The 23,821-nt window shown below is 42.2% G+C and overlaps 1 protein-coding gene across 1 annotated transcript in view; it reads right to left on the bottom strand.

Moving 5' to 3' along the window:
* The window catches only part of RXRG (retinoid X receptor gamma), a 124,823-nt gene extending 110,638 nt beyond the window's left edge, over positions 1–14,185 (bottom strand). Inside the window, exon 1 of the mRNA XM_013988076.3 lies at positions 14,068–14,185. The gene's annotated coding sequence lies outside the window, so the exon portion shown is untranslated. The remainder of the gene's footprint in view (positions 1–14,067) is intronic.
* Positions 14,186–23,821: the final 9,636 nt, after the last annotated feature.

The following is a 23,821-nucleotide window of genomic DNA, read 5'->3' as shown; positions in this document are numbered from 1 at the left end:
TTTTTATACTCCTTTATCGTTAACACACTGTCTCTAAGCAAATGAGTATCATTAAACAAACAAACAAACAAAAAAATCACACCCATTTGTTAAAACTCCCCTTGTAGATGTTTGCAAAGTTACTCTATCTCCCTCAAGTTAACTTATAAATGCCTCATTCACTTCAGAGTCATTTCAGGAATAGGTACAACCACAGAAGACACATGCATAGGTAAGGAACATCAAAGCGAGGATGAAATAGAAACTGAACAATTCTGTAAGATACAGACTTTTACTTCTACATTTCTTTTATCCTATTCTGTAAGATAAAAGAATCCTTTCTCTTCTGGGGTAAAGACCACCCACAGAAATGCAAACCATGAGACAAACTCAAAGAAGGGAACACAATAGGCTCTGAGATGTACAGTTTCTAAGAAGCTCTTCAATACACTGAGATCTGAAAGATATTTCTATCATTAGAAAGGGATACAGGAGTTCTCGTCGTGGCTCAGTGGTTAACGAATCCAACTCGGAACCATGAGGTTGCAGGTTCGATCCCTGGCCTTGCTCAGTGGGTTGAGGATCCGGCATCACTATGAGCTGTGGTGTAGGTCGCAGACGAGGCTCAGATCCCCCATTGCCATGACTCTGGCATAGGCTGGCGGCTATAGCTCTGATTGGACCCCTAGCCTGAGAACCTCCATATGCCGCCGGAGAGGCCCTAGAAAAGGCAAAAAAAGACTAAAACAAACAAACAAACAAAAAAAAAAAAAAAAAAGAAAGGGATCCAGCACAATATGGTCTTCAGCGTTCTCCATAACAGCTTCATGTTAAACACAAAAATGTTTCCCAGAGCATTTCTTGGGGAAGTCCTCAAAGTATGCTGTACTAGTCTATAAAATGTGGGCGCTACAGGGTCTGACATTGTTCAGTACCATCTATAGCCGAATCAAAACCACTCAGACCAGGGATCAGAAAGCTAACATTCTCATCCTGTCCTCAGAGCTCAATGACTGTATAGCCTCTCTTCTCTCAGCCTTGGTTTTCTCATTTGTTAAATGGGTGGGGGATGGGGGGTGGGAGGACATACAAACCTCAGCACAAAAATACTCTCATTTATTAAGAAAGGAATAAAAATCTTAAGGAACAAATGTTAACTCTTACAATTAGGAATTAAAATCACAATAATGGTCCTACCTAATGGTCACTGACTAGTTTTCCTCCAGAGGGAATGATGTGTTAGTGTGGAATAAGGGTTGTGCGATTCCTACCTGTGGCCACTGGGGCTGTAGGGACAGACTCACATTGAGGAGTAGTAGGAGGACAGCAGTGCTTCAGCATAGCTCAGCCAAGGTTGCTCAGATCCAGAGGGCTAATTCAACAAGCACGACTACAATGATCATTGGAGCACAGAGGCAGGTATGAAGCCACTGCTCAAGACAAGTGAACTGAGTGGCTTCGTGGAGATAACATGAGAGCTGGCATGGAGTAGCTGTTGAAGGCCTGTACTTCAGGGAATCTGGGAAGAGTACCAACACCCAAGGGCTCTATGCTCACAATGGCAAAGAGTAGAATCAAGCTGATTATTAAATGGTCTTCCATTACCCTGGGCAAATGAGCCATCTTGATGTTGGTTATAAATCTTTCTCCCTAAAAGAGCTTCATAATTTGGCTTCACTCATTTAGAAACTTTTTTACTAACAGTAGTAGTCAGAAGTTGATTCTAGAAAAGATCATTTCTTTTTAAATGATCCATTTGCAATTTATGTATTATCAACTTGTAGTGGCCAGTCTCCAAGATGACTCCAAGTGAACCTCACATCCTGATATCCACATCCTTGTGTAGCCCTTTCCTATATGGCATCAGGGTTGGTCAGTGTAGCCAATAAAATAAGGCATAATGGATAATGTGTGACTTCCTACACTAGGTCATAAAAGACATCACTGCTTCTGCCTTGCCCTCTCAGATCTTTTGTTCTGGGAAAAGCTAGTTGTCATGCTGTGACTACACTCAAGCAGACCCACGGAGAGTTCCACTAGGAGAGGGTCTGAGGCACCAACTTCCCAGCCATGTGAGGGGACCATCTTGGAAGAAGATTCTCCAGCCCCAGTCAAGCCTTCAGCTGATACCTTGACTGCAGGATCATGAAAGTCCCTGGGCCAGAACCATTAACCATCAGCTAATTCATTTTCAAAAACTATATAAGACAATTAATGTTTACTGTTATTTTAAGCCCTAAGCTCGGGGATAATCTGCCATGGAGCAAGAGACAACAAATATATAACTGATGTGCTAATTACTTTTTATCATTCATCCAAACCAGATACTCAAAAATCTCTATTTTTCTAAAACTTTTTAAAAGTTTCATAAAGATATGTTGCTAATTCCCCATAAGTAGCCCAAATGAGTTTCAAGTTTTACTGTACTTATGTGAGACTCTTTCTTACTTTGACCCATTGGTGATATTATTTATTTGGGATTAAAGTTTGCTCCCCATTGGTGGCCCCTCAAAAAGAAATCACCTAAAATCTGGTCTATTATGTTTATATATATTTTATGATGACATTGAGACTATTGGGGGCATGAGTTAATACGTTATTTGTGACGACTTTTTTTTTTTTTTTTTTTTTGTCTTTTGTCCTTTCAGGGCTGCACCCGTGGCATATGGAGATTCCTAGGCTAGGGGTCTAATTGGAGCTGTAGCTGCCGGCCTACGCCAGAGCCACAGCAATGCCAGACCCAAGCCACATCTGTGACCTACACCACAGCTCACAGCAATGCCAGATCCTTAACCCATTGAGTGAGGCCAGGGATCGAACCCGCAACCTCATGGTCCCTAGTCGGATTGTTTCCAATGTGCCATGATTTTAAAAGCCACAGAGTCTCATCAAAAGAACTGCTCTTATCAAAAGAATTTATTTTCCTCCCAAGAATTTGACCAAAATTTTTATGGTACCAGGAGAGAATGGATAGCATGGGTGATCTTTGAGGATTCTTGCTACCTCTAAACTAAATCAAAAGGCTTCAGAATTACTCTTCCTATTTAGCAAAAATCATGGGACAAGAAACCAAAAACCCAAACAATTGTCTCACCACAGGAAAGGTGTGAACCAGAAGGACTTTCAAAAGAAAATGTTCTGTTTAGGACAATGCATCGTCCTGAAAGCCTAGAGACTCCATTTCCTAGGGTTCATGATTTAGCTGGATGTGTGCGTTCTGAGAACATTTGACGCAGAAACATCTGGGAATCAACAGAAAAAAAAAAAAAAGACATATTCCAAAGTCAATATCAACTCTGTTTAGATTGTTGCCATCCTGAATTATATGTTCCCCTTTAATTAGTGCAAATAATCAAAAGCTAGCAATATTTACAAAAGTCTTAGCTATGATTTATTTTCTTCAAGAAAGAATTATGCCCACCAATTGCAGATCGGAAAATAAATCAGATCCCAACCAAAACTGTAGCCTAAAGGCCTAAGAGAAATAGGCCATCCAGAGGATATTTCCAAATATTCCAGCATGGTTGTTTTCCCCAAATACTTCTAGGGTCCCATGTTACCTGATGATAATTTCTTTTCTTTTCATTCCTCTACCTCCAGGAAGCCTTCCTGATACCTTGACTGTGGGAAGGGCACCTCCTCTATGTGCCCCCTCCATACAATAAACAGGCTCTATTACTGTTTAACTAGTTCTAAGCCCCCAGTGCCTAGCACAGAGCCTGGCATTTGGTAAGAACAAATAATATGTACTGACTAAAGCATACGTTGGACCCATGATTTTCTTTTTTCTTTCTTTTCTTTTTTTTTAGCTTTTTTGCTTTTTTTTTTTTTTTTTTTTTTTTTTTGCGTTTTAGGGCCACACTTGCAGCAAATGGAATCTCCCAGGCCAGAGGCTGAATTGGAGCTACAGGTGCTAGCGTACAGAACAGCCACAGCAACACCAGATCCAAGCTGCGTCTGTGACCTACACCACAAGCTCACTGCAACACCGGATCCCCAACCCACTGAGGGAGGCCAGGAATCAAACCCACATCCTCAGGAATACTAGTCAGATTCATTTCCACCAAGCCACAATGGGAACTCCTGGACCCATGATTTTTCAACATAACATTTTGTCCTTCCTCATATTGTGTTTATTAAATAATTCTTTTTTATTGAAGTATAGTTGATTTACAAAGTTGTGTTTATTTTTGCTATATAGCAAAGTGACTCAGTTATACATATATGCATGCTCTTTTTTAATATTCTTTTCCATTATGGTTTATCATAGGACAATGAATATAGTTCTCTGTGCTATACAGTAGGATCCCGTTGTTTATCCCCTCAATGTATAATAGCATACGTGAGCTAACTCCAATTTCCCACTCCATTCCTCCCCGACCCCGACCCCTTGGCGACCACAAGTCTGCTCTCCTTGTCCCTGAATCTGCTTCTGTTTTGCAGATAGGTTCATTTGCTAGAAAATTCTTTCGTATTTTTTTTCTCTACCAATCCCCCTTTATAGGTCTCATTCTGAAAGTCTATCTTTCACTAATCTTGGACTAAATGAAGGCAAAAAAAAAAAAGGGGGGGACAAAAACCTTTACATTTTCACCTAGACTGTGAGAATATTACAGTCCAAAAACTACCATGTAACTTTACTTCCACTGGGATAACTATAAGAAAAAGAAAGAAAGAGAAAGAAAGAAAGGCTGGAAGGAATGAAGGAAGGAAGAAAATAATGAGTGTTGGCAAGGATGTGGACAAATTAGAACCCTCATATATAACTGATGGGAGTGTAAAATGGCTCAGTCACTGTGGAAAACACTTTGATGATTCCTCAAAAAATTAAATATAAAAGTACTGTTATCACACAACAATTCTAGTCCTACTTACCCAAAAGCACTGAAAACAAGTATTCAAACAAAAACTCATACACAAGCATTCACAGCAGCACTATACACAAGAGCTAAAAGGTAGAAACAATCCATATGTCCATTAATTCATGAATAAATGGATATACAAAATGTGGTATTTCCATACAACAGAATACTACTTGGCTGTACAAAGAGCTGAAGCAATGATAGATGCCACAGCAGGGACAAGCCTTGAAAATACTATGCTAAGAGACAGAAGCCAGTCACAAAAGACCACATGTCATCTGATTCCACTTATAGGAAATGTCCAGAACAGGCAAATCCACAGACAGAAAGGAGATTAGAAGATGGAAGGAAGGTGGATGATAGCTACAGGGCAAGGGTGGTCTCTCTGTGATGATGGAAATGCTCTAAAATGACTGGTGATAGTTACACAAATCTATGAAAAGCCACTACATTGCACACTTTAAATGTATGGCATGTGATATACCTCAATAAAGCTATTAAAAAAAAAAACTATCATGTAGCCTGAGGGAATTCACTGAGATGCTGGAGTTGTTCTGTATCCTACCTACGGTGGTTGTTCCAAGACTCTATATATGTGTTACAATCCTTAGAACTTTATACTCCAAAAAGGTAAATTTCAGTTCATGCAAATGAAAGAAAAAAATCACCATGTGCTTAGGTGGAATTATAAGCTGGGATCCATGGTCAACTTTAGTTGAGCCTGGTGCAGCTAATCAAAACTCCTGTGTGTGGGCAAAGAGAACACTCAGATCCTAATAGCCAAGTCTGAACTGAGTGCCTAGGGCTGCACTCTGCAGCTTAAATCCAGACAAGTACAAAATCACTTCCAAGAGATTATCACCCAAGTGGTCTTGTCTCCACTTCATGCTTAAAGCAGAGTTGTTGATTCTGTGGTGCAAGGTTTCCATCCAGGTCACAGAACAATCCCTGGGAAATCTCCATTTCACATGTACCAGATACTGAATTGGGGCCCAACATGTAGATGGGCAGGTGGGATGGGAAGAACTAAGCCAGGTCACTATTAACATCTCATGAGTGCTAAAGATACCTCAAATCCTAGTCAAGAAGGGAGATAAAATTAAGGCGTGGAGATGGGAATGAAACAGTTTCAGGATATCCCTAATACCTTAACCTTGTAACACCATAGGCCCCAAATAAATACCTTCCATTATCTTCACAGGTTATAAGCACCAAACAGAGGAGGGAGTGGAGAAGAAAAGCCCTCTGTGAAGTGCACTCTGCCTGAGGATGATACTCAGAGAGGGAAGCAATTCCTTTTTAGATAAAGACCCTTTCTGCAAAAGCCAGGCTGGAGAGGGGAGAGAGTGAAAGAGAATCCACTGGGATTAGCAGGCAGACATAATAGTTGGCCTCACTTTTAAAAATATAACTGGAGTTCCTGTCATGACTCATCAGAAATGAATCTGACTAGTATCCACAAGATGTGGGTTTGATCCCTGGCCTCACTCAGCGGGTTAAGGATCCGGCATTGTTGTGAGCTGTGGTGTAGGTCACAGACCCAGCTCAGACCTGGTGTTGCTGTGGCTGTGGTATGGGCCAGCGGCTACAACTCTGATTCAACCCCTAGCCTGGGAACCTCCACATGCTGCAAGTGTGGCCCTAAAATAGACCAAAAAAAACAACAACTCCAAAACCAAAAAAAAAAAAAAAATCCAAAATACCTGCTGAGCCCTTTAGGTCCCAGGCATCAACTTCAATCTTCTGTGACTCTGCCTGGAGGGTGATAGACATGACAGTAGGGAACCACATGCCAGACTACATAGCACCCAGAGGTATATAGCTTCCTAAGAACAGGGACCACCTGAATCAACTGGTATTAGATGTTGCATATAATGGAAAACCCCAAATAACTAAGGCTTAAATACAAAGAAATTATTCTCCCATGTAAGAGGAGGTCTGTGGAGAGGCAATCTGTGATTGATATGAAATCAATAAGAACCAACTTCATGCTCCATCATCCTCAAAGCATGGCTTCCCCCACTTCTGGTCTAGGATGACCACTGAAGACCCAGGTACCACATTCAAATTCCAGGCAGCAGGAAGAAGAAAGGCAAGAAGGGCAAAATGGGCATACTTCCTAGATGAACCAGCTATCTTTAAATAGCCCTCCTGGAGATCCATGCAAAGGTTACACTTGGATTTCAATGACTAGACTGTGGTCACAAGGCTATACATAGGTGCAAGGAAAGCTAGGAAATGGTAGTTTTTAACTGGGCACCTTTCCACCTTCAGTGATACACTTCTATTTGTTGGGAAGAAGAGGAAAAGAATGCTGGGTAGACCACCTGCAGTGTCAGCCACACCAGCCTTGTAATGCCTGGAGCATTTTGCACTGTCCCTGGGAGGATCTCATTAAAGGTTGTTTGTTTGATCTGATTGTCGGCAGCCAGAGTTCTGATCTAGAAGTGGCTTTGTTTTCTGCTTCCATCAACGCGCTTTCTCTGGTCTGGTCCATGGTACAGGGGCTAAGAAAATAGGCATGGTTTTTCCCGTTTTTATGAATTAGGAATTGGTCAAAAACACTGATATTTTCTCTTGGAAATGAGCTATACATGCAAATGAAAGAAACTCATTTCAATTGTCTAAACCACCAAGACTTCTCGGGGGGTTAGAAATGAAAGCTCACTGGGTCATTCTTTGTCCTCAGATTCATCCGATGATTCTCCCACCCACAGACTGATGGAAAGAAGTTTCATCTGATGGAGTCTGAGGTCAAGTATAGATACCTGCTACACCCTAACTGTACTAGTAATGTGCCCTCCTCTCTGAGGGGAAAGTCTGACATATATAGTCCCTCAGGCGCAAAATGATAGGTTCATGGATGAGCTCTTCTTGTTCAGTCTCCGTGTTTGTAAAAACTTTTTGCCTATAAGGCAAGGAAAACCAGAAGCAAAATGAGTTAATTGACTTGTCTAATTCTAGCTAAGACTAAAATTTGAGTCTCAGCTCCTACTGCACTACTCAAATCAATACAACCCAAGCTATGATTGGGGGGGGGGGGGGGAACTACCACTGAGAACCAAATATTTGAGATTCTAAGTATCTTAAATTGTTGTCTACACTGATCTAGTTATCCAGATAAGAGTATGATTCTTTTTTTTAGAATTAATAAATGATTTAATCAAAATTACAGGATACAAAATAAAAATAAAAAATTAGTTGAATTTTATAACAGTGAAACAGGAATTAGCTGAAAAGGAAATTAAGAAATCAATCCCATTTACAATAGTATCAAAAAACAATGAAATACATGTGAATATACCCAACCATGAAGGTGAAAGACTTGTACACAGAAAACTTCAAAACAGTACTTAAAGAAACTAAAGAGGACACAAACAAATGAAAAGACGTTAATTTTTTCTTAATAATAACAAATGATTAAAGAGTATGATTCTTGATCATCTTTCCCAAACTGTATCTTGGTTCAGTCTCTATGAAGTCATCAATTTGATATAATCATTGTTTATTAAAAACTTACTCAATGAACAACAATGTGTTATGACGGGGATGCAAAAGGACCATAAGATATGGCCTTCTAATGTTATTGTATTGTTAAGACATGTGACTGTTAATTAATAAGACTAATTTCTGGATTTCCTGTCGTGGCACAGTAGTTAACAAACCCGACTAGGAACCATGACGTTGCGGGTTCGATCCCTGGCCTTGCTCAGTGGGTTAAGGATACGGCGTTGCCGTGAGCTGTGGTGTAGGTCGCAGATGCGACTCGGATCTGGCATTGCTGTGGCTCTGGCATAGGCCGGCGGCTACAGCTCCGATTCGACTCCTAGCCTGGGAACCTCCATATGCTGCGGGAGCAGCCCTAGAAAAGGCAAAAAGACAATAAATAAATAAATAAATAAATAAGACTAATTTCTAAATAAATACACCAAAAGTATATCTACATGAGTGATACCTCACTTTAGGAAACATTTAGCCCAACAATGGTGTCATTGATTGAAACATTTTTAAAATTCATATTTGGAAATCCTTTTCAGTGAACCAAATTACATTAAATGTCCATCATGGTCATTGAGCCTTTTTGCTTTGAGAGTGGAATTTATTTTTTGAGAAAAGCCAAAGTGATTTAGAACCTAGTCTGGTAAAGCAGGTGGATGATAAGTCTGAGTTTCTGGTGACATTCTATCAGACCAGGATGGCCTTCTTCCGGACCTCTTTTTGCATGATAGAATAATCTTTGTGTGTTTAGGCCAGGGGAGTGAACTTCAGCATGCATCAGAACCACCTGGAGAGCTTGTTAGAACATAGATTGCTGAGCCCATTCTGATTCTTCATGTGTGGGTGAGGCCTAAGAATCTGCCTATCTAAAGACAGTCTCTTCAGCAAGTGGCTTGGGAAAGCAGGACAGCCACATGTAAATCAATGAAATTAAAGCACTCCCTCACACCATATACAAAAACAAACTCAAAATGGCTTAAAGACTTAAATATAAGCCATGACACCATAAAACTCCTAGAAGAGAATCTAGGCAAACATTTTCTGACATAAATCATACCAATATATTTTGGTCAGTCTCCCAAGGCAACAGTAATAAAAGTAAAAGAAAAAAAAAGGGGGGGGGGGGGGGACTTAAATTACAAGCGTTTGCACAAGAAACCACAAACAAAAAGACAACCTATGGACTGAGAGAAAATGTTTATAAATGATGTGACCAACAAGGGCTTAATTTCCAAAAATACAAACAGCTCATACAACTCAATAACAAAAAAACACTAACAACTCAATCAAAAAGTGGGCAAGGACCTAAATAGACATTTCTCCAAAGAAGACATACAGATGGCCAATAGGCACATGAAAAGATGCTCAATATTTCTAATTATTAGAGAATACAAAGCAAAACTATAATAAAGTGTCACTCACACTGGTCAGAATGGCCATCATTTAAAAGTCTACAAATAACAAACACTGGAAGGGGTGTGGAGAAAAGAGAAAAGGGTGTTGGAAGGAATGTAAATGGGTGCAGCCACTATGGAAAACAGTATAAGGGTTCCTCAAAAAACCAAAATTAGAATTGCCATATGATTCAGCAACCCCATTCCTGGGCATATATCTGGACAAAACTCCAATTCAAAAAAAATTTGCACCTCAATGTTCATAACGGCACTACTTATAATAGCCAAGACATGGAAGCAACCTAAAGGTCCATCAACAGGTGAATGGATAAAGATGTGGTATATAAATACAATGGAATATTATCCAGCCATAAAAAAGAATGAAATAATACCATTTGAGGCAAGATGAATGGATCCAGTGATCATCATACTAAGTAAATCAGAGAGAAAGACAAATATCATATGATATCACTTACATGTGGAATCCAAAATATGATACAAATAAACTTATTTACAAAACAGAAATAGATTCACAAACATAGAAAATGTATGGTTACCAAAAGGAAAGGGGTGGGGGAGAGATAAATTAGGAGTTTGGGATTAGCAGATACAAACTATTATACACAAAATAGATAAATAACAAGGTGCTACTGTATAGCACAGGGGACTATATTCAATATCTTGTAATAAGCTATAATGGAAAAGAATGTGTATATATGTATAAGTGAATCACTTTGCTATAACCAGAAACTAACACAACATTGTAAATCAACTGCACCTCAATTTAAAAAAAAAAAAAAAATTAAACAGAAGAGTTCCCTTCATGGCAAAGAGGAAACAAATCTGACTGGGAACCATGAGGTTGTGGGTTCGATCCCTGGCCTTGCTCAGTGGGTTAAGGATCCAGCGTTGCTGTGAGCTGTGGTGTAGGTCACAGATGCAGCTCAGATCTGGCATTGCTGTGGCTCTGACATAGGCCAGCAGCTGTAGCTCCACTTGGACCCCTAGCCTGGAACCTCCATATGCGGCCCTTAAAAAAAAAAAAAAAAAATTAACATAAATGCTAAAGAAAATTGTTTGCATTTCTAATAGGCTCCCAAGTAATGTTGATGCTGCGGTCCAGCAGCACTGGAGGTCCACTGCTTTATGACAGTTATTTTCGATTTTCCACTAATATAGATAATAAACTATATAAATTATCCTTGCTCTCAGCAAACTCCTTCACTATCTCTCATGCTAAGTCTTGGGTACTCAGGAGGCTTGCTCATCATAGGGACATGTGCCCATGGTTTCTACCAAAAATTTATATTGCTTTTCACCCAGAGCCACAGAGGATGGAGCCAGTGTCTGTGACTGAAATGGCTCACAGCATTTCTATGACTAGAACTTGATCCTTGCCCAGCACCCAGGAAAGTCACAGAAGGTTAGAACTAGAAGGGATGTTAATTATCATCTAGTCTAATTCCCTCCACCCCCACACCTCTCATTTTTAGAGCTGAGGAAACTAAGGCTGAGAGACGCTGAGTGACATGTTAAAGGTCATCCAATATCTTACAGGACAGTTAGGTAGGATCCATGAGAAAGTAGCACAGTCCCCTTCCACCTGGAGAGGACAGGATTACGATCTCACCCAATGAGGACCAAATGTAACATGAGGCAGGTCTAACACGACATGTGCAACCTCCAAAGAACAAATGGTACAAATCAGACAGCCTATTTCCACCCTCTCCATTTTATACTAACTTTGACTGGAAACATCACTATTTACCTCCTCTGTGGTCAAACACTCCTTGTACTTAAGGCATAACAGTTTGCTCCATCTCCAATGCTAAACTCTCATTTGCAGGACAGGGGGAGGTGAAGTGAAGGTCAGCGAGAATGCATATCCACCCACTTCTTTAGGGTAAACACTATGTTTACATAACAGCAGAGAAATGGTCAAGAAACCACAAAGAGTTGGTTTGGCCGACCCCCAATAGCATCTTAAGCATCAATGCAAATCGACATCTGGTCTCAACCTCTTTTCAATCTCACACCAGTGGGTGGAAAGGCACTGGGGTTTTAGAAGTTACATGCAAGGAAAAGACTGCCATGGAGGGCAAGAGGTAGGGGTGGGGATGCAGGAAGAAAGGCTGGAAAGTTCAGGGAGGACAGAACCTGGGGAAGTTCCTGTTTTGTTGTCTGCCTACTCTGGAATTGCCTGAGTTTCTGATGATGGATTAGAGCTACAAACTTCAGCCAGCTAGTCCCCAGTTCCCTGTTCCATTCGCTTTGCCTCACAGTACTCAGCCCTCATCCGTGCCCTTGAAAAAACACATAACCTTCCTGAAGGAACTACTAACATCTCCTTTTTCACCACCTCCAAGCTCTGCCCCTTTCCACCCTTGAAATCCTGCTAGAAACTTGCCTTCTCTAGAAAACTATCTCAGACTAAACTGCCTACCTGTCATCCTTGCAGCAAACTCTTTCGCATAATTCCTTGCAGTGGGTTGAGTGATTATTGAACCTGAGCATTTGATCGTCTCCTGATTTTAGTGATTAAAGCAGGTCTTCTATTTCTTTAGTGAGCTTTTGCTTATGTTGCCCTCAGCACTTTCCCAGTTCTTCCAGCTCTTCCTCCTACCCCGTGAGGTTCTGATTGCTTAGGTACCAGGAAAAAGCAGGCAGGTCAGTACTCCTGAACTACCCCTACATGTTAGGCTGAGATGGTCTCAGAATGCTGCTTTGTTCCAGGCTGGGAGAGCTTGAAAAGATCGGCCTGTGAAAGGTCTGGAGAGGGGCCTTAAAAAACCACTAGACTAGGTGTGTGTGGTTGCTACGGTTACCAGGTACTTGGAAGTCTATCCATCTTCTCCTAACAAGGCAATCCTTCTCTGAGAAGCACAAAGACAAGACACTCAGGGGCTCAAACCCATTTCACCCCAAGAGCTGGGAGAGCAATGACACATCGGTCGCCTGTCACAACGCCAACAGCAAAGTTAGGAGTCACCAGGGCTATGAGGGGAACACATGTGGAAGGCTGCTTTGTATCTGTTCAGATTAGAATGAGGTTAAACAGTGAAGTCAGAAACAACGTTCCCTGCACCCTCTGAATTTTGTCCTGTTTTGCTCGGTTTCTGTTTTCTCTCAAACCAGAACTAACATCACGTCTGTCTGTCTGGTTCTTGTGTGCCTGGCAGCCAAGCAATGGGACACAAACAGGGCTGGGGCAGAGGGGAAATAATTGGGCTGGGACCCAGTCAGAACTGTCTCCTCTTTCTACCTGAGCTCCAACTATGGTTTTCCAGGCTCCAGATGGTGATCATGATTGTTAAAAAGCAAGCATTATCCCTGCTAATGAGGATAATAAAACTGAACAATTCATGAGCACCAACAACATATGGAGCCCCCTACAAAACACAGATTTACCCAGCATTGTCAGGAAATGAAGTTTTCCACATCAGTGAATTTTCTGGAAAATTGGGGCTTCCCTCTTTAGCATCAATATTTTTTTCTGAAGATATTAACCATGTAAGACGGAACTATGTGTCAGATATGTAATATACTTTCCTATATTGCTAAACAGTTTATCAGATACTGCACACACTATCCTATCTGGATGTGTCATCATGGACATGCACCGAAGCACAGGAGGGAGGGTTCCTTCTTTACCCATTGCATACTTGGGTCTTTACTGGGACAGCCCACTTCCTCTTGACTTTGAGTCAGCTGTAGGCTGGTCTCTCTGCCCTCCACCATAAGCTCCTTACTCAGAAACCAGGGCTTTTATCCTTGACCTTATACCCGCTACAGCCTTATCACGCAAAATGGGGTCCCCAGAAGAGCAAGTCAGCACCACCTGGGAGGTTATTAGAAATGCAGACTTTCTGGCCCCATCCCAGACCTGCTGGATGAATTAGCTTCTGAATTTTCACAAGATCCTCAGGTGATTCATAGGTACATTAATAGTTGAGACGGATCATCCTCCAGCTGTGCCTGCCAGTTACATCATCCTCACCTGAGAATGCCTATGAGAAACATAGGACGCCAGGCCCTGTTCAGATCCCAGAATCAGAATTTCTCGGGCGTGAAACCCAGAAATTTTTCTCTCATTCTTGGGATAATTCTGACGTACATCAATACTAACACGGTATCCAACCCCATGCTTTGCTCACAGGAGGTCTCCGTAAGTTTGTTGTGCTTTTCTAAACTCATTTTACTTCATTTTTAGTAACCAACCAAATCCACGAACTTTGCAATGCCTTATAAAGGGCAGCCTCTTAACCAAAACATCATCTTTGAAGAGAAAGAAGCCATGGCTTCAGGCACATGCCTGAAGTTTGGTCATGACCTACCATCGCCGGTCCAACATAACCAGGGACAGAAGACTCAGCGCGAGGACTCCGGCCCAAGCTTCCCTTAAAAGAAGTACTCCTTCAGCTCCTCCACCCGGTCTTGAGGTCCCGGGAATCTGAGCTTGCGCGGAAGCCCCTCTTGATTTCAGTCCACAGCTCTGTTCTCCAACCTTCCGGGCGCAGTAGCGCCCCCTCTGGCTGCTGGTCGTGCAGGCGTCGATCCGGCTCGCCTGCGCTGGGCGCTCTAGAGCCTCTGCGCGTGCGCAGACTCCGGAGCTGTCACCGCTGGTAAGACGCTCTGTAAGAACTTTCGCCTCCTCCCAGCCCTTCCGCAGTTCGCCAGCTTCTCCCGCTGCCTCGGCGTCCTGCTTTCTCCCTCGGGAAGACTGGAACGTGGCCGACCCGGGGTGGGAATAGGATGGAGATGAGAGCCAGCAGCAGGGGCTCTCCAACTCCGTACTCCAAGCTGCAGTCCAGAGACTCTGCTCCCCGCGGGAAACCTCTCCTCAAGAGGCAGAGTGTGGCCCGGTGCACCCCGCGGTCTTCAATAAGTCATCATTAAATTGAATGGAATTCTTGTCTTTGCTTTCATGGTTATCCAGTCTCCTCCTGCACTACCAAGCTGACAGGTGTTAGTCCTTTTTGTCTAAGCAGATAAAAGACCATTTCTAATTTTCTGACATAGTGGTTAAGATCTCTGGCTGTACTAAGTGAAAGAAGGCAGACACAAAGGGCCACATATTGTATGATTGCATTTACATGAAATGCCCCGAGTAGACAAATCCATAGAGACAGGAAATAAATTAGTGGTTGCCAGGGGCTGGAGGGAAGGGGAAATGGGAAGTGACTGCTAGTAGCTATGGGGTTTCTTAAGAGGGTGATGAAAATAAAATGTGGAATAAGATAGCAGTGATCGTTGCACAATCTTGTGAAAATACTAAAATCCTAAAAACCATGATTAATAGCAAGAGGTGAGATCCTTACATTTTGGGCAAATAAAAAAGACTGTTACAGCTAAGAAGAGTGAATGGGAAGGTACAGTGGATAAGATTGGACAAACAGGCAAGGGGATACATCTTGGAAGACTGTGTAACCCATATTAAGCAATTTTTCTTTGGGTAAATATTGAAGGATTTTAAGAAAAGAAGTGATGTAATCAGATTTCAATTCTTTCTTTTTTCTTTTTTTCTTTCTTTTTAGGGCCACACCTGTGGCGTATGAAGTTCCCAGGCTAGGGGTTGAATCAGAGCTGTAGCGGCCAGCCTATTCCATGGCCATAGCAATGCTGGATCCGAACTGCATCTGTGACCTATGCCATAGCTTGCGGCAATGCCAGATACTTAACACACTGAGCAAGGCCAGGGATTGAACCTGCATCCTCACAGATGCTATGTCGGGTTTTTAACCCACAGAGCCACAATGAGAACTCACAGATTTAAATTCTTAAATTCATAATTTATAAGGATCATCCTGCCTATAGAGAGTATATTATGCCTAATGCCTTAGACCCAAGGGTCTACAGTTTCTTTGGATAGAGTCTCAAGCTCTTCTCTTTCATCTTCCTTTGTCCTGTACCTTCTCTCACCTAATACATACCTCCTAGTCTCCTTCAAAACTTACCTATGCCATGGCCCCATTCCTTTGGGTCTTGCTAAGTGCTTATTCTCTTTTCTTGGCAGAATTAAACTATATTTCCTAGCTTCCCTTGCCATTAGGTGTGACCATGTGCCTGAGCTCTGGCCAATATGAGCAAGAAGTAAACTTTGTTAATTGTAGTGGTTGTTCTACATCACTAAGATTTAGGTGTACTGAGTTACAGCATTTAGCCTACCCAAATACAGGCAGTAACTACCTAGTTACAAGTAAACAAATTTTTAGATAGCTAGTGAATTCCTTGGATTGACATATGATTAGGTGAAAATACTAGATTTTATACAACTGCTGGAAATTTCAGAAATAAGACTATAACAATAAATAAGTACAAATTTGTGTATTCCCCAACTCAGACAACATTGAGGGCCACATGTATTCCTTTACCAATCTACTTCTAGGGAACCCCTGACAAAACTCCTGGGATTCATGCTCTTAATTCAACATGGTATAGTACAAATGGAAAGTGCCTGGCATTTGTAATATAATGACAAAGATTTCAGCTTCAGTGTTGTTATTGACCAGCCACGTGACCTCAGAAAAATTTTTCTTACCTTTTCGGTGTCCATTTTTTATGCCATAAAAGGAGGGACCATAGTACCAATCTTTTTTTTTTTAATAATTTTATTTTTTTAATTTTTTTAATTTTTTTTTGGTCTTTTTTCCTTTTCTAGGGCCGCTCCCACGGCATATGGAGGTTCCCAGGCTAGGGGGCTAATCGGAGCTGTAGCCACCAGCCAACGCCAGAGCCACAGCAACGGGGGATCACGATGGGAACACCACATAGTACCAGTCTTGAAGAGTGAAGGATTACATTGTCAGAATTAAGTAAAGCAGGAGTTCCGGTCGTGGCTCAGTGGTTAACGAATCCAATTAGGAACCATGAGGTTGCGGGTTCGATCCCTGGCCTTGCTCAGTGGGTTAAGTATCCAGTGTTGCCGTGAGCTGTGGCATAGTTACAGATGCAGCTCAGATCCAGCGTTGCTGTGTTTCTGGTGTAGGCCAGCAGCTATAGCTCCGATTGGACCCCTAGCCTGGGAACCTCCATATGCCGTGGGAGTGGCCCTAGAAAAGGCAAAAAGAAAAAAAAAAAAAAAAAAGAATTAAGTAAAGCAGTATCTGTGCGGTATAGATTGCTGTAACCTCACCAATGCTTTCCCCTTTCTTGTATTTAAACCCTTTGCCAGATAACATTATAATTCCTCCAACAAAAGGAGTGGAGTACATTTCCCCACATTCTGACACTGAGTTCAGAAGTGTGACTTCCTTTGGCCAGTATAGGAGGACTTACAGGTTTCTGCTTGCTCTCTTATACCCTTTCTAGCACCTCCCAAAACCATGAGAACACATCTGGGTTAGCTTGAAAGAAGGCAGGAGATCAGAGCTGAGTTATTCAAGTCATCTCGGTTGAGTCCATTTTAGATCAACTGACCGTCAGCTGACCTCCAGGTATATGAGCCTAGCCAAGCCAAGCCTTGCCTAGCCAAGATCAGCAGAGCCACCTAGCAAACCTCCAGATACATGAGCAGTTAACACTTATTGTTTTATGCCACTGAGATTTCATAGTTTTTTTTTTAATGCAGCATCATTGTGCAAGAGATAACCAATAGAGTCTATAAAACTAGGTTCCCACAAACTGTCAAGTACTTACAAATGAAAATAATTAAAGCTCAGGGGGAAATATATATATATATATGTATATATATATATATATATACACACACACACACATATATGTACACACACATATACATATTCATATATATATATATATACACACACACACACACATATATACCCCCAAGGACTCCCTTGGCCCTTGAGATATTAGACCCTGTGAAAAAAATCTTACTGAGCCCTGATGCAGAGAGTCATGGGATCAAAGTCTGAGTTGGACAGAATCTTGGAAATGGTCTAATCGCTCCTCTACCTACATATGGAGTCTCTTCTTTTCGCAGCCACATTGATTCTTTTTTGTGTACACCAACAGATTTATTCCCTCTGGGTATCTTTATGCTCTATCAGTTACAGAAACTTCATCCTTAAACCCTGACCTCTCTCTAGCCATCCCTGTGTGGACAAGCCAGGAGATTGGGTCCAGTTCCATACTTCTCAATTCACCATTTCTCTGCCTTGGCATCTTGTGCTCTGATCATGCTGTGACAAATTTTTTCAGATGCCTTCAACATCCAGCCACTTTACAAACTAAAAGCTGCTAAATACTGCACTGTTTATCACTTTTCCTGCATATTGCATTAGCCTTAAAGACCCAACCTAATGCACACAAGAACACTCTCTCTGAATATAGAAGGGCTGGTCTAGATTTCCAAAAGGAATGGAAATAAGCATCCTCTTAGATTTCTAGAAGGAATGGAAAGCCACAAGAATAAATTGGAAGAGAAACAAAGCAAGCTGTTTTTTATTTTCTAAAGGAAGAAAGAAATTATTCAGCCTGATTCAGGCCTCTTTCAGGCACCTCACACATTATCACCGAACAAATTCTTATTATTCTTCTTAACCATCAGGTTACCCGAGATGGACCTTTTCTTCCCTAAAAGGAATAGAGAATATTTCTAGGTCCCCTTTCTGCATCCTAAATGGTGTCTCCACGTTACCAAGAAGGATCTTTTTTCTCTGAGAAGACAAGAGGCAGAGTGCCTGTCTAGAAAAATGACAAGTCAGACATGACATACATACAGACCCATTACTTCTGTCATATTTCTCCTCTTAACTTTTCTCAGCAATTAAGGTTTCCATGAGCCTCCCACTCCTTTTCAAATCCTGCTCGTGAGGCAGTTGTAATTAAATCCCTTGATTTCCCAACGCTTCTTTGTAAAAATAACTTTATCTTAGAGAACTTCTCTTTTAAATTTCCCTAAACACCCTTCCTTGACTTGGGCTGTGATGGTCAATAAAATCTTTTCTTCCCCCTCTTTGATGTCTAAATTCAAGTCAAGCACTGCCTCCTCCAGGAAGTCTTCCCTAAGCACCTAACCCAGCCTCATTTCAACACCCTTTCTCTGGGCTCCCATGTCCCCTCTACATGCTGCCGTCTTATGATTGTTAAGGCAAATTTGTGTGCCTGATGCACAGTGAGACCAAACAAACCAAAAAATCAGGAGTTTGGAACAGAGAAAGAATTTATTGCAGGGCCATGCAAGGAGACAGGTAGCTTGTGCCTCCCCCCCAAACATTCCAAACTCCTTGAATGAGAATTGCAAAGCATTTTCCAAAGCCAAGGTAAATGATCAGCTCATGCACAGTTTTGATTGGCTGATGGTGATGTTACCAGGGTTAACAGTATCAGTCTAGGAGGCCTGGCGGCTATGTACCATGGTCATCAAGTTGTTAACATCTTCCATTTGGTGGAGAAGGAGGGGGGATTTTCACATTTGTAAAACAACTCAGGAAATTAACATCAGATACCATTACCCAGGTACTTCAGAGAGGAGCCAAGGCAGAGGATATGGGGGAAATGCCTGCCCCAGGAAGTCCCCATAAGGTCCTGTTTGGTTATAGTACTTACCACACTATCTTATTGTCATCTATATCCTTATTGTCTCCCACACTTAGCCTGTGCAAAGGAGACAAGGTCATGCCCCAGTTGACTTTGCATTCAGGGAGCTAGTTTTGGCAGTGAAATTCTAGAGGAAGAACACTGACCAGCTGTTTATCTATCTACCCTCCTTACAACAACTATTTTGTTCCTCTTGAACGTACTCTCAAAGTGCTAAGCCTAAATCCAGCAGCCGCTTTGTTCCTGCCTTATTAGCATCACAAAGAAAATAAGATGCCACGATTTACCTGGAAATGAGCTTCATGGAATCTTCTGAAAACATCAAATTATCAAGTAACCTTTGGGTACTTGGTATGGGTCCAGATTTGTACTGAGCCTCTGGTAGAGGGTTGGAGGAAGATAATAAGGAAACATAAAACCAGGTCTCAGGCAACAAGAAATATATTATCTACTTGGAGATGTAAATAGATGTATAATACAACACTAATTAACTTTGCATTAGAATATATGAGTGCCAAATAAGTTACAGAGACAACGATAACTAGGGGAGAAATTCAGAGAAAGAATTACAGGAAAAGGAGGGAAGGGTTTTCCAGCCAGCTTTACAAAAGCAGCTAGAATTGGGTCTTGAAGGAATGGCATAAACACAGGCACAGAGGCGGGATCTGCAATGTCTATTTAGATTTAGAGAATAATGAATAGACTTGCCTGGCTAGGAGAAAGGCCATGTGATGAAGAACAATGAAAAATTGGGTTCCAAAGCCAGACCAAATTATCTTCATTTTTTTCCCCAATAAAAAGAACTATCCAAGTCACCTCCTTTTAAGAGGCCCCATCAAATTCCTGTCCTGAACAGGAAATGTGCACTTAGCAGGGAATTCATAGTATTACCACCACCAATTACTCTTCAAGAGCACCAGGTTAACTCTTGGTTCACCAAAGGCTGTTTCTCTAGTCTGTATTTTACCTAATTCAATCAACCAGTGTAAATTGTCCACCCACCATGCCCTACTCTCTGTACTCAATTCCCTAAATCACTGAGAAGTCAGGGAGGTAGAATTCCTAATTTCAGAGAACTTATTTTCATCTCATTTTTCTTCTTCTATATTCTCTAGGTGCCACTTTTTTTTTTTTTTTTAAATGGCCACACCTGCGGCATATGGAAGTTCCCAGGCTAGGGGTCAAATCGGAGCTGCAGCTGCCGGCCTACACACAGCCACAGCAACAGCAACATGGGATCCAAGCCACATCTGCAATTTAGGCTGCAACTGGTGGCAACGCTGGATCTTTTACCCACTGAGCGAGGCCAGGGATTCAACCCACATCCTCACAGAGACTACATCAGGTTCTTAACCCACTGAGACACAATGGGAACTCCTCCACCATTTCTTTTTGCCTTTTTTTTTTTTTTTTTCTTTTTAGGGCTGTACCTGCGGCATATGAAGGCTCCCAGGCTAGGGGTCCAATCAGAGCTATAGCTGCACCACAGCCACAGCAACAACGGATCCAAGCCACGTCTGCAATCTACACCACAGCTCACAGCAATGCCTGATCCTTAACCCACTGAGAGAGGCCAGGGATCAAACCCAAACCTTCATGATTACTAGTCGGATTCATTTCCACCGAGCCACAATGGGAACTCCCAGCTTGACCATTTCTTAAGAACAGTATTCTTTTAGGGACTCCATCAAACTCCAGACCTTCTGTAGCCTTTCCTTATTAAACCCATTTTAATCACACTGGTAGGTTTAAAAAGAGAAGGAAGGAAGAAAACAAATCAGGAAATAATTTGGTTTGAAGGCAAAATGGTTACATTCTGAGAGCCTTCTTTATAATGATAGATCTACAGCTGGTCTCTCCTCAGTGGTTAAGCATTGGCTCGATCTGCCAGAAAACTTCTTCTGCATCTTCCTCTGATGAGAAATAAGACATCTCTCTTCTTGTCTCAATGAAGACTTGAAATCATGTCCACGCCAAGATAGTACCATCCAACTCACCCCTCTGAGCCTGACTTCCACCAGCCTCTGAGCCAGTTCCAGGACAGCCCAGCATGCCTGGAAAACCCTTCCTCTCACCATGCCAAGCCATGTGTCTCCTATCACTTAAGGAATTCCTGAAATCCCACCCTTTCTGTGGTCTTTTAAGACTTCAGAGAATAACAACCAAGTGCCTCCCCTCATCAGATACTGTCTACTCGTGCAAGGCGTTGGCCGCTTTCCCTGGCTGATCACCACCCCAACCCCAACCCAGGCTCTGCATTTCCCTCCGCTCCTTATCCATAAACACATGTGCCCTGGAACTGGACTTACTATATAGTCTGTATTTGAATTCTGTGAAATCATGAAACAGAGGCAGGGGGATAGATGAGACATTTACAACCAGCCACCTGTTTATATTTCAAGATAGAAGTTAACAACAGGAATGAGGTAAATAACTGGACTTTGCCTTCTGTGGACACTTTAAACAATAGTAATAGCTGGGGCAGAAAGGGGCTAAGATCAAGAGGTCACATATTTCCCATCCTTGGGGTCAGGGAAACCCCAACTCCACATGCACAGAAAGATCCCTCAGGGTCAGAAAGGGAGGGGGCGCCAGGCCATGATAAGTCCTGGTAACCTTCCCAGAGGCCCTTGCCCTGGAATCCATCTCGGCTAAAAGATGGGTACGCATACTGGGGAGGGCTCTGAGTTCAATCAGGTGCGAGAAATAAAGTAATTGGCCAAAGGGAAACAAAGACCCTTATATAAGTGACTTAAATCACTTGCCCTTATATAAGTGACTTAAATCACCCCTTCTGGCACACTTCCCACTAGCAGGGGTGTCCACACACCTGAGTGTGCGGCTTCGCTTCTAAACTGCTTCCCTGGAGTTCCCATCCTAGTGCAGCAGAAGTGAATCCAACTAGGAACCATGAGGTTGCGGGTTCAATTCCTGGCCTCGCTCAGTGGGTTAAGGATCCAGCGTCGCCATGAGCTATGGTGTAGTTTGCATAAACAGCTCAGATCCAGAGTTGCTGTGGCTGTGGCTAGGCCGGCAGCTGAAGTTCTGATTGGACCCCTAGCCTGGGAACCTCCATGTGCTGTGAACCTCCATACGCTGCAGGTGCAGCCCTAGAAAAGACCAAAAAATAAAATAAAATAAAATAAAAACTGCTTCCCTGTGTGCTCTCTCACGTGTCTCTAACAAAAAATTTTGTACCTGTTTTCACAGCCTTTGCCTGCTTGAAACATTCCTACTGTAAACAGGGGCAAGAAGCAGGGCAATTTTGCTTTTGGCCTCTAGCTGGTCTAACGGCTAGGATTCCAATTTTCACCCAGAATGCTCAGGTTCAATTCCTGAGCAGGGAACCTGACCTTGCTTCAAGCCGTCACTCACTGCTGTATCTCTGAAATCTAAACTTTTCTGTGGTCCTGGGTTTGTTGGGATCTAGGGACCCCAACCCTGTGTAGGGTTGTTTTCTTTTTTTTTTTTAGGAGCGGCACCCATGGCATATGGAGGTTCCCAAGCTAAGGGTCAAATCAGGGCTGCAGCTGCCGGCCTACGCTGCAGCCACAGCAACTCAGAATCCAAGCCTCATCTGCAACCTACACCACAGCTCACAGTAACGCCGGATCCTTAACCCACTGAGCAAGGTTTAGGGACTGAACCCTCAACCTCATGGTTCCTAGTCGGATTTGTTAACCACTGCGCCACGACGGGAACTCCAATGCCAGATTCTTAATCAACTAAGTGAGGCCAGGGATCAAACCCACATACTCACAGAGAAAACATCAGGTCCTTAACCCACTGAGCCACAATGGGAACTCTCTACATTATCCTCTCTTAATAAGGAAATGGAGGTTAAAAGAGATTAAGTAATTTGCCTTTGTCAAGCAATAAATGGCACTCAGAAAACTACTTGGGAACAATACCATCTAGACCCTTACCTGACATCATAAAATAAGCTCTCAGATAGATTAAAGAATTAAACATAAAAAGTAAAACTTCTAAAAGGAGAAAATGCATTTGCCTGATCTCTGGATGAAGAAAGATCCTTCAGGCATAAAGAAACCCTGGAAAAGATGGCAAAAGAAAAAAATTAATTGTGCATCATACAAAGCCAAATAAAAAGTGAACAACGTTAGGAGGGAAATTGTCTGAGAAATGGTCAGGCTGTTGTGGCACAACCTTACATAGCCACATTTGGGGCCACCTCTGGAACACAGGGACATTGGCACAAATGCTGAGGCCAGTCCCAAAGGAGGTCACAGCTGGAAGCCAGGCCTCTCGTAAAGGAAGAGCTGGGGAGCACATGTCAGTATCTACACAGAACAACGACTGGAAATGTGCCAAACTGTTAACAGTGATTATGGAATTCTCTTTTCTTCCTTATCCTTTCCATATTTTTCATGTTTTGACAAAAAGCATAATAGTCAAGGGGGGAAAGGTGTTCTACTTAGAAAAATGGGGGGGTTATTTATTTATTTATTTATTTGTCCTTTTTTTGGTCTTTTAGGGCTGCACGCATGGCATTCGGAGGTTCCCAGGCCAGGGGTCAAATTGGAGATGTATCTGCCAGCCACAGCCACAGCTACTTGGGATCTGAGC

This window comes from Sus scrofa, chromosome 4 (assembly GCF_054392235.1).
Source record: "Sus scrofa isolate SSC_HxYL_T2T_F1_AM1 chromosome 4, Sscrofa_HxYL_maternal_Yorkshire_Landrace_v2.0, whole genome shotgun sequence".
NCBI classification, from domain to species: Eukaryota; Metazoa; Chordata; class Mammalia; order Artiodactyla; family Suidae; genus Sus; species Sus scrofa.
Note: the sequence above shows the minus strand (reverse complement) of the source record. Positions and strands in the feature narration are given on the sequence as shown.